The 12,265-nt window shown below is 41.7% G+C and overlaps 1 pseudogene; it reads right to left on the bottom strand.

Moving 5' to 3' along the window:
- Window positions 1-2,628: 2,628 nt before the first annotated feature.
- LOC115932448 (uncharacterized) lies at window positions 2,629-2,747 on the bottom strand (annotated as a pseudogene).
- Window positions 2,748-12,265: the final 9,518 nt, after the last annotated feature.

Here is a 12,265-nt window from a genome sequence, read left to right as displayed (position 1 = left end):
TCTCCCTATCCCTTCCTTCGCCCTTGCCTTCCCAGCCTCCAGTATCCTCTGTTTTCTTTACTTTCTCGGTGTGAAATGACGTGCATTAAAAAGGCAACAGGGAAAAGAACATAGCATAAAGTTTCACAACGAATAGTAGGTACGGAACAGTCTTTCTGAGCCCAGAAGAAATTTTGCATTATCTTTGCTGAATAATTCTTCCCTACCACTCACGACACCCTTGCTTAGGATGGCTGAGAAGATAGCCTTGAGTTGATGGGTCAGGAGATGTTGTAGAGATTTTTTGAGAGAAGGGCCAGTGTGTGTGTGTGTGTGTGTGTGTGTGTGTGTGTGTGTGTGTGTGTGTGTTTGCGTGTATTAATACTTATTTAAGTAATCTGAATGCAAACTGGATTTAAATGGATGGCATTGTAGACAAGGATAGATTTTATAAACCAAAGAGCCCTTGAAATAATCAGCTATTAAAAATACATTACTATAATCGTCTTTCACATATGCTTTCTTAAGTTTGATTAACTGCTTTCTAAAAGTGTATTCGATATTAGAGCCACATCAAACAAGCTGTGCTGAAATGTATCTGAGCTTATAAAGCACAAATCAGATTGTAGATCACTTGAGAATTGGGTATATGGGAGAAGGATGTAAACTATTTCCTTTAAACAGTGGATGGAGAAGTAAGTCCACAAGTAGTTAATGATGACCTTGGCCGACCTTCAATTATGTTAGCCTAGAAAGGATTTCTTGAATGTATTTACCTTGTTATTAACTTCTTAGTAATTCTGTCACAATTCATTTTTCTATTATGTCAGCTTTTATTTACCTGTAAGGACACTTTCACATAAATTTCATCTCATCCAAGGATGATAAAGAAGAACCTTGAAGGAAATGAAGTTCATCTTGAGTTAGAGCCTCCCAAAACTTGAACCAATTTTCCTTTGCTACCAATGTCTGGTAATAAGTTTGGGGCTTTAAAAACTGTAATAACTTTCTCAGGCTGAGAAAGGTAGTAAATCTAGTGCAAATCCATTTAAAGGTTCTGGGCAAGACATGCTTAAGAATCCAAAAATGGATGATGAAGTAGCTATAGTGGCTGAAATTAGATGGTATTTCGGGTACTAAAAATACACACATAGATGTGGAATAATTAAACATAAGTACAATATTACAACATAGCAGACAACTGGAAGTCTAAGTTAATATCAATTAGATAAGAATAAGTTTACATATGTGAAAAAATACAATGCCATATAATATAACTCTGAAAAGGACAAAAATGGGAATTCCTTAGTTATATAAAATGGGATACTGAAGAACAAACAAAAATGAAATCAGAGCAATGGATAAAAGAAATGCAAATCTCTAAAAATTTATACAGAAATATAAATATTGAGAGAAAATAAACTTCTTTTTCCCGAAAAGCGATTTAAAAGCAATCTTCCTGATTGGTCACCTACACATTAAAGATACCGTAAGATATTGTTGCTCAATGTGTCAACTTGTGCCCTGGAAATTCTCAGACAGGAAAAATCACTCTCGGAAAGAGAGTGTATGGCTGGAAGGTGGGTTTGCACTTCATAAAAAACACAAAGGCGTGAAGGAAGTCTCAACATCATATGCATGTTGAGGAGACAGAAGGGGACATTCCAGGAAAGGAAAGTGGTGAGAGTCAAGGGGTGGGGGCGGGGATGGTCTGCATAATCCCTGCACGAAGCATTGCACCAGGAGGTTTTTGTAAGACTCCTTTCTGGAAGCTAAAAAGAGGTCTGGCAAAGAATAAAAAATTGAGGAGAGGACCGAGGAACTCTTTTGAAGTATATGAGCTATCTGTTGCTGTGTGACAAATGGCCCCCACTTTAGAGGCTTTATCTCAAGTTTCTCTGTCAGGAATCTGGGGGTCGTTTAGCTGGGTCCTCAGCATCTGAAGATGTTGGCCAGGACTGTGGTCATCTTTAGGCTTGACTGTGGAAGGATCTGCTTCCAAGCTCACGCACGTGTTATTGGCAGGATTCCTTTGCTTGCAGGCTTATTGGCTCGAGGGCCTCAGTTCCTTGTTGGTTGTTGTCCCAAGGCTGCCTTCGGTTCCTTGCCATATGGGCTTCTCTACAGGGCAGCTCACAACCAGAGGCCTAGGATAGAAATAAACGACACTACCATGTGAAAAGAAACAGCAAGGAAACTTTCATGTCTCAATCATAGCACTAGGTAGAGGGAGGGGAAAAAGATTTTGAACCGCAAGCAGATTTATATTCTGAGTTGACACCACCCATGTGGTCTAAAATCTCATGAAGAAATTTTAATTTAAAATGCTCTTAGTCTATCCCAACAGTGATCAAAAGACATTATTGATTGTAAAATGCAAACTGATTTAAGAGACGTTAAAATGCTTTTTACAGTTACCTTATATTTAATAAAATGTGATCAAAGTTTTGCTATAAAAAAGAGATATAATTTACATACCATACTATTCACCCATTTAATTTGTACAATTCAATGGTTATTAGTATATTTGCAGATTTATGCAACCATCACTACAATACATTTTAAAACATTTTTGTTAGCTTCAAAAGAAACTTCATATCTTTTCATTTTTATATTTATTTATTTTTAAAATTTTATTTTATCTTATAAAGCTTACAGCACCCGGCATTCTCAGGTGGTCTCCCATCCAAGTTCTAACTAGGCCCAACCCTGCTTAGTTTCCAAGATCAATTGGGATCAGGCATGTTCAGGGTGGTCTGGCTGTAGATAGACACTTCATATATTTTTAGTTATTACCCCCCAACCCCTAGCCCTCGGACCCCCATCCCAGCCCTCAGCAACAATGAATCTGCTTTATGTATTTATAGATTGGTCACAGACATTTACAACTGATGTTAGAAGTCACATTGCTTTTGTCATATTCATTGCTTAAAAGTGAGTCATTAGGTCCAGCCCACAGACAGGCAGAGAGGCTTCTACGGGGAGGTGGGATTCTCGGAAGCTGCTTTAGAAGCAGCCTACCATAGGAGGGAACCAGGAATGTGTCAGGAGCCTTGAGTAGATTTAATGTCCTTGCTTTTAAATTGAGAGCCCATGAATACTTGGAAGGAAAAGCTTCCCAAATGGTCAGGCCTCCTGCTGAGAACTTGTTAAGAGGCTGAGACCATCTTATCTCTTGATAGTTATGCATATATGAGGGCAGAGAGACCATAAGGGATGAAAGGATGACATGGCTTCATTCTCTGCAGCTCATAAGGCTGTCTTGTGAACAAGGCAAAATGTAACAAACCTGCACGTTGTGCACATGTACCCTAAAACTTAAAGTATAATAATAATAAAAAAATGAGATACGGCAAGACACAGGAAGGGAGATGATATGGTTTGGGTGTGTGTCCCCTCCAAGTCTTATGTTGAAATACGATCCCCAATGCTAGAGGTGGTGGAGCCTGGTTGGAGGTGGTCATGGGGGTGGATCCCTCATGAAAGAGTTGGCGCCCTCTTCATAGTAATGGGTGAGTTCTTGCTCTGAGTTCGTGTGAGATCTGATTGTTTAGAAGTGTGTGGCACCTTCTCCGCTACCTTGCTCCTGCTTTCACCATGTGACACGTCTGCTCTCCTGCCTTCCGCCATGATTGGAAGCTTCCTGAGGCCCTCACCAGAAACAGGTGCCAGCACCACACTTCCTGTACAGCCTGCAGAACTGTGAGCCAAAATAAACCTCTTTTCCTTATAAATTACCCAGTCTCAGGTGTTTATAGCAGTGCACCTGGACAGACAGAGGGAGATCCTCTTGAGCGTATCCCGTGCTGCATCTGCCTTTCCCCTCTGGGTGTGCTCTGGTTAGCCAGAATCACTTGGAATTTTCCAGGCCCTCAGAACTGACCTCTGCAAGACAGAAGTCTTGTGTCCAGGGCAGGTGACCTTTGACTTTTAGCTTTTTAAATATAGACATTGCATACTAATGAGGACAGCCTGGTGTTGTGATAATTTAGTTTTTCCCTGAGTGCTTCCAGAATCTAGTTCCATGAAATTCTCAGTGAAATCATTGTCCACCCTTAGATATTCAAAATACATGCTGACATCTGGAAGGATTACAGTAATGAAACTTGCTTAACTTCATTTGACTGGACACTTTCCACACATATCTGACCATGAGACACCCGCCCCCCCACACACACCCATTTATCCATCTGTTCGCATTGTAGGGCACAGGCAATGTCCACTGCTGTAACTCTCTGTAGACTGTGGATTCTCCCTGTTGGCTCTTGTTAATACTGTGCCTTAAGGCCATTAGAACTATTGATGTTTGTCACATGAAAGCTGTTAAGCCAGGGATTCCTCATAGTGTATTTCCTTGGTGGAGTTCTGAGCCTATATAGAGGAGTTTACTTCGATCTCTGTTAAATAGTATTGAGTTAAAGGTCAACTGTATGCGAGGCAGCATATGATATGAAAGCTCAATTGATTTTACTGCTGCCAACTGGCTAAGCTTGTAGGGATGATATTGAATCTCCAGGCCGTGATTTATTTTATGGACCATTGTTCCCAAAATAGGCAATCCACAAACATTCCAAAACATCCATTTTAGTATTGAGTGGGCCAGTGCTGAGTGCACAGTCCTTCCTCTCACTGCAAAATGCCATTCTTCAGATTAATATCCATCCCACTTTATAGCTGACCCACTTCTAGGTAAAGCAGTTAAAAAAACAGCGAGCACTTTACTTCAGATAATATTTCTTCACTTTCCCCACAAAGAGCACCTCTGTGAGTTATCTTACAGTCAATGGGGATCACGTTTTCAGTATTTTCTCAGCTATCTACTGAAGGCTGCATCAAGAAAGATTGAAGGGAATTGTTTTAGTGAATCAGCACTAGCTCCTGGTAATCAATATAACATTCCCTAGGAGCTTGAAAAAAAATTTGTCTAATGTATTTTAGAATTCACAACTAAACCGTGAGTCTTTGGTTTGGAGTCTACTTCTTTGCCTTATTTTCAAGTTGGTGGCAACTCCAGACTTGAGGAGATGTGCCTGTATTTCAGGATGACTAGGAGTGGTTCTCTGCAGTTTTTGGGTACAGCCTTTCAGTGAACTTGAATGGATCTAGAATTCTCTCCTGCCTCTAGAATGCTGCACTAAGTTTAAACTAATTGTAGATTACATCTTGTGACCGTTCTTGGTTTTGGCCCTCTTAATCATGTTGTGTCTTCCTGTCTAGCTATGAGAGGCTGAACCCTAAGCTCCTCCAGTGATTGGTATATGCGTCATGCATGCCCTGTCTAATCATCTCCCATTGAGTGTGGGTGAGACCGGTGAATATGATGAATGTCATTCTCTTGATTACGTTACCTTAGATGGCAAAGATGAGTTGTCACCCACTCATGATTACATTATGTCATATAAGACTCCATGGTAGCAGGCTGGAGAAAGAGAGAGAGACACTCTCCTGGAACAACTGAAAGGCACTGCAGAAACAAACTATCATTTTGTGAGAGGGTCACAGGCTAGGGCCTGAGGGTAGCTTCTGGAAGCAGTGACCCCTGCCTGACAGCCAGTGAGAGCACAAAGGCCTCAGTGCTACAACTGCAAGGACTTAATTCCTGCCCAAAACCATATGATCTTGGACAAGGACCCCAGCTCCAGACACCACAGCCTGACACCTTGATTATAGCCTTGCAAAGCCCTGAGGGCTGGACTTGGTTAAGCTGTATCTGAACTCCTGATCCATGGCAACTGTGGGCTAACAAGTGTGTGTTGTTTCAAGGTCCTAAGTGTGTTATTTGTTGCACAGCAAAAGATAACTCACACACCAGCTTAAAACATTCTCCTTAGTAGCAAACATTTCTTGCTCTGATGGGATAATATTGTGCCACCTATGCCACCCAAGGTGTCTGTTCCGAATGCTTCCACTTCGTCTCTTGCCTATCCTTGACAAAGTCTCTGTAGATGCTGCAGATGGACTTGGCACACTTCACAAGTCCCAGCTCACTGTGGCCCTGCTCATCTCCATTTGCAGACTCCTCCTTCCTCATGTTCCTTTAAAATTGGAGCTCATTAAGGAGATCTCTGCAACCAGGGATGGCACCCTTTCTTTTTATGAAGACATTTGAGATAATACTATCAATGAAAAGGCCTTTTTAAAGGCAATCATGCTGCTCTTTCCTTGCTGTATTAGCATTTGTGATGTTGCCCGAGACTTTTTTCAATTTGCTGCAATTAATTTTTTAGTGGCCTCCCACGCTTACCGAAGAAACAGAGGCTTGCTCTGAAGGGAAGTGGTGTCATCCCCTGCCACACCCACACAATGTATTAGAATCCGGGAGTGGTGAAGAGGCAGTTTATTCAGGTGAATTAAAAGGGGGGCGTTTTTCATGGGGAATCACAAGTAGGTAGAGGAGGCACCGGCAGTGAGAGAAGTGGGACTGAGACCTGGCACAGACACAGCCACCTTCTACCCTGCGAACGTCAGCAGTCTGTTCTTGGAAAATCAAAGATCTGCAGGAAAATGCCAACAAGGAGCCTAAAATACATCACAAATGTTGCATTGGAGAAATGTGAACATTCTCTGAAGTTTGAGTACTCAAGGTTAACAGGCCTTCTACTGGGAAAGTGTTAACCAGGAAGACATCTGCTGCACATGCCTCCAGTATGCTGAGCTTCTCTCGGAGATGGATGGAAAATATGTGAGCTATAGATGCAACTAGTCCCCTGGCTAGAGGAGAAGGGAAATTCGGGTTCTTGCTTTTAAGTAAGAATTCAGTTTCCATACCTGGAAAGGAATACGTGATTTAACTGGGAAAAACAGAAAACAAAAAGACCTGGAGTCAACGAGTCGTCGAAACTTGTGTGGAGATGATGATGAGCAGAAGCCAATTGTGCAGAAGCAAATCTCAGAGAGAAGAAATTCCCTGTTAGGGGGAGCATAAAAATATAAGTAAGCCCTCCCCACGGGGATGCATCTGTAGCTACTGAAAAGCCACAGATGTCTGGCAGGGAGGATGCCCGGACCCTTGCAGATTGAGGAGACATGTTGCCAGCTGCAGATGTCCTGCTTTGAGATCTTTACTGAGAGTCTGGGGCTGCACACATTGAGCTAGGAGTTTGTAATCTTAATCCAGGGCTGAGAGAAAGTAGAGCAGTTTCCAAAGGTGTGGTCCGCACAACACAGATGACACCCCAGAAAGCCAAAATGACACTGGCAAATGTGGCCTCCTGACCAATGTACCATTAGTGTGTCAAATAAAAGAATTTAACATATTTTCTATAGCACACAGTTTCTGAACAGAATTTCTTTAATAGTACAAATTACAATTTGTGACTATATTGTGTATTGGCTTACTTTTATTGCAGTGGGCTGTTTTCTCAATATAATGTAATCGCTATTAGGGCAGGTTGCATGTGTCATTTGTCCAACATTACATCCTTAGGACCTAAGTCAGTTCAGCCAGTTCTAGGCTCAATAGGTCTTCCTTAAACATGTACTTAATAAATGCATAGAGGAAATGATTGTTTTTTAAAATATTTATTTATCATTACTTTTTCAGCTTTTATCTTAGATCCAGCGTGTAGATATGCAGGTCTGTTACCTGGGTATTTTGCGTGGTGCTGAGATTTGCCATCTTTATATTCTTGAGCATCCAATGTTTAGCTGCCACTTATAAGAGAGCATATGCATTATTAGGTTTTCTGTTCTTACGTTAATTCACTTAGAGTAATGGCCTCCAGCTGCATCCATGTTGCTGCAAAGGACATAATTTTGTTCTTTTTATGGCTGTGTAGTATTCCATGATGCATACGCACCACATTTTCTTTATCGAATCCACCACCGATGGGCACTGGGGATGATTCCTTGTCTTTGCTGTAGTGAATAGTGCTGTCATGAACTTGTAAATACATGTGTCTTTTTGGTAGAACGATTAGTTTTCTTTTGGATATATACCCAGTAATTGGATTGCTGGGTCAAATGGTAATTCGGTTTTAAGTTATTTGAGAAATCTCCAAACTGCTTTCCACAGCGACTGAACTAACTTACATTCCCACCAACAGTGTAAGCATTCCCTTTTCTCTGCAGCCTCAACAACATCTGTTGCTTTTTGCCTTTTTAATAGTAGCCATTCTGACTGCTGTGAATTAGTATCTCATTGTGGTAAAAATGGTTATTAAAAAAATGTGTTAGTCCTTCTTCCCTCCATCCTTCCCTCCTTCTCTTTCTCTCCTTCCTTTCTTCCTTGTCTCACTCTATATCAGTGAAACAACTGACAATCCCCTGTAGCATTCAGCATTTCATGGAATGCCAAGAGTCTACCAAAGCCTCTACGGCCCTAACATCTTCCCCTTTCTGCTGATTCAGATGCACCCAGATGGCATTGCCAAAAGTGATCTGCAATGCATCGCTTGTGACTGAGTTTCTGCCAAGAAAACTAAAGGGCTTGAAGCCAGACTTCTCTGTTTTCCACTTGGATATTGTGGTGGTAGAAGAAAATGGAAATTAGTTGGGCAGAATCCTGAGGGGGTCCCAGAGAGTCCCGTTCCCTGGTATATATACGCCCTATATAATCTCCAACCCTTAAGCATGGGCAGAGCCTTCAGATATGATGGGATATCACTCCTGTGATTAGGTCACTTGTCAATCGACTTTGATATAATCAAAAGGGAGTGTCTTGGTCTTTTTTCTGTCGCTTATAGCAGAATACATGAAACTGGGTAATTTACAAAGAAAATGAATTTGTTTTTTACAGTTATAGAGGCTGAGAAGCTCAAGTTGAGGAGTCACATCTGGTGCGGGCCTTCTTGCTGGTGAGGACTCTGCAGAGTCCTGAATTGGCACAGGGCATCACATGGTGAGGGGGTTGAGTGTGCTAGCTCAGGTGTCTTTTTCTCTTCCTATAAAGCTACCAGTCTCACTCCCATGATAACTCATTAATCCATTAACCCATTGATTTATAAATGGATTAATCCATTCAGGAGGGCAGAACCTTCATGACCCAATCACCTCTTAAGGCCTCCTCCTCTCAGAATGGCCTCATTGGGGGTTAAATTCCAACGTGAGTTTTGAAGGGGAGAGATATTCAAACCACAGCGGGGATACTATCTGGTAGGGTGTGATCCAATCAGGTGAGCTGTTAAGAGGAACTCAACCTTTCCAAAGTCAAAAAGATTGGAAGTGTGAGTAGGGCTATAGAGTGGGCCAAGCACCAAGGAATGGAGAACAACCCCTGGTCAACAACTAGCAAGACAATGGGAGCCTACAGCTACAAGGAAACGAAATGAGCTTGGAGGAGAATCCCAAGCTTCAGAAAGAAACACAGCCCAGTTAATATCCTGATTGCAACTTTGTGAGACATTGAGCTAAAACTGCAGCTAAAACAGAGCTAGACTTTTGACCTACATAAACTGTGAGATAATAAATGTGGATTTTTTAGCCATGATATTTGAGGTAATTTGTTATGCTGGGATAGGAAACTAATATAGAGATGTTGACATTTGGTTCCATTGATGGTGTCAAGGAGTAGAAACTGATTTTCAGGATGATGACTTACTCTCCTTCTGGCAAGGGAGAGCCTGAAGAACAAGGTCATGGTTGGCAAGGAAATTATTCACAAACCTGGTCCAGTAAGACATTTTCTCTTGGGGCTTAATGACAGTGCTAATGTTTTTTCCATGATCCATTTTTTTTCTTCACTGGGTTTATGTTTGCTTTTCAAAATAAGGCAATGGTTCACTGAAGAAGATAAACCACCACCACCACAACCACCAAGTACAACAGCATAAATCAAACCAGAAAATGTTCCTAGGTTTTAGTAGGGAAGTTTTGATCCTCAGGTAGAAAGGTAGGGCTATGCTATCTACTTTCCCCTTGAGATTTATTTTTCACTGGGTGCATTTCACTTTGACTTTCACAGTCATAAACTTGCCCTGAACCAAGGAGCACAAACTTGAAGAAAGGAGCACAGACTTGGACAAAATCCCTCTCCCGAACAGGCTGGGATTTAAAAAAGTAACTGTACTGAGTATCATGGCTGAACCAAAAGGAAGTAATTATTTAAAGCAATCATAAAATAATTTTTTAGATTAAGTTTTTTCATATTTAGATTACCTTTCTGGTCCTCTGAAAACTGAGCTTTAGCCACATAGACAGAGCAGCTTTCTTTTACACAGAATCCTTCATCCTTGTCTTTAGTTAGGCATCTACTGAGCGTAAGCCAGAATTCTTGCCCCCGAATGAGCACAAAAGGCCCACTTTTGAAAAGTATGTATTTTCTTTTTCTTTCTTCTTTCTTTCTTTCTCTTTCTTTCTTTCTTTCTTTCTTTCTTTTCTTTCTTTCTTTCTCTCTTTCTCTCTTTCTCTCTTTCTTTCTTTCCTCTTTCTTTATCTCTCTCTCTCTCCCCCGCTCCCTTTCTTCTTCAGGGTCTCACTCTGTCACCCAGGCTGGAGTGGAGTGGTGTGATTACAGCTCACTTCAGCCTCAACCTCCTGGGCTCAAGTGTTCCTCCCACTTCAGCCTTCTGAGCAGCCGGGACTACAGGCATGTGCCACCACACCTGGCTAATTTTTGTATGTTTTTGTAGAAATGGGGCCTGACTATATTGCCTAGGCGGGTCTCAAACTCCTGGGCTCAAGTGATCTGCCCACCTTGGCCTAACAAAGTGCTGGAATTACAGGCAGGAGCCACCATGCCTGGCTGCATTTTCTACTTTGAATAGATAATACTCTCATGTATTTCAAAATAAAAATAACACAAAATACATATAGGGAAAAGTATGGATTCCACACACTCCCTGTCATATCCCCAATCTCTGGTAATCACTTTTCTCTTTATCTTATATATGCTTACTGAATTTCTCTATGCAAATAGGATATATGGATATGAATCTTGTTTCCTCCCCTTCATTCATTAAAAGTAATTTCGAGGGTGGGCACAGTGGCTCATGCCTGTAATTCCAGCACTTTGGGAGGTTGAGGCAGGTGGATCACCTGAGGTCAGGAGTTCCAGACCAGCCTGGCCAACACGGTGAAACCCCGTCTCTACTAAAAATACAAAAAAAATTAGTCAGGCATGGTGGTTGGACCCTGTAATCCCAGCTACGTGGGAGGCTGAGGCAGGAGAATTGCCTGAACCCAGGAGGCGAAGATGGCAGTGAGCCAAGATCGTGCCATTGCACTCCAGCCTGGGCAGCAAGAGCGAACCTTTGTCTCAAAAAAAAAAAAAAAAAGTAATTTTGAGAGAAACAGAAATGAAATTAGCTTTCAAAGGAACTGTGCAAATTTGTGCTCCCTGTATCAATGTGCGAGAATCTAGAAGAGCCCTCTAACTGAAAATTCATTTATATTAGTCTTTTGGTAGGTTGGCCACTCCCACACAGATCTTACTTCTGATCTGATACAAAGGAGAAAGCAAAAAGGAGAAAACTTGAAGCTACAATAGGCTAGGCCATTCCTGGGTGATTATATATACATACCATCTCTTAAGTCTTCCAAACAGTGGTATAAGATGGGCCTGGCTAATCTCATCGTACAGTTGAGGATACTAGGCTCAGAGAGAGTCAGTAATCTGCCCAAGGTCCTGCAGTTAGGATATAAGTGTGTTTGCCATCCAATGTATGGACTCCCCACAAGGCCCTGAAGGAAATGCCCAGTTCCTAGGAATTAGTCCCTGTTGGACTCAAAGAAATAATTTAATTTCTGAGGGTCCTGGGTTCTACTCCAGCTGCTTTTGGAATCTCTGTAGTTGCAAACTTTGTGTAAGACTACAGCACATGTTGGAAAGTGGTCTTATCCAGTGCGGACCCATCTGTGACAACACCTTGAGCAGCAGTGGCTCCAATGCATGGATGATAAGTCTTTGCAAGTGCCTAAGGTGGTTCTTTCTCGTAGCTTCTTGAAAGATATAGTAAGCTATGGGTAGGAAGGGGTTAGGAGATATGACCTATATTCTTTTCTCTCTCTCAATGTCTAGAATGACACATTCTTCTGAAGTTTAGAAGGAAAAAAGAAAGCAAATTTATTCTTTTTACATTGACAGTTTTGATAATTAGACATTCACATTGTGGAAGAAACATTTCATTTGTGGACCCCACCTCTATCCACAGCTTGCATCCCTTTGGTCTCCTCCAACTAGAGCCATGATATGATGGTCCTGCCCAGGTCATGTAAGTGAGAGTCTGCCAGGTGGGGTCCTGTAAACCTTTTTCTCTCTTGATAAAGAGAGACTCCACTGATGTCCTTTCATGTTTTGCCCATCCTTCCTTATGCATGGAAGCCTGGACGCGAATCAGCCTTCAAGTCT

This window comes from Gorilla gorilla, chromosome X (assembly GCF_029281585.2).
Source record: "Gorilla gorilla gorilla isolate KB3781 chromosome X, NHGRI_mGorGor1-v2.1_pri, whole genome shotgun sequence".
Classification (NCBI taxonomy): Eukaryota; Metazoa; Chordata; class Mammalia; order Primates; family Hominidae; genus Gorilla; species Gorilla gorilla.
Note: the sequence above shows the minus strand (reverse complement) of the source record. Positions and strands in the feature narration are given on the sequence as shown.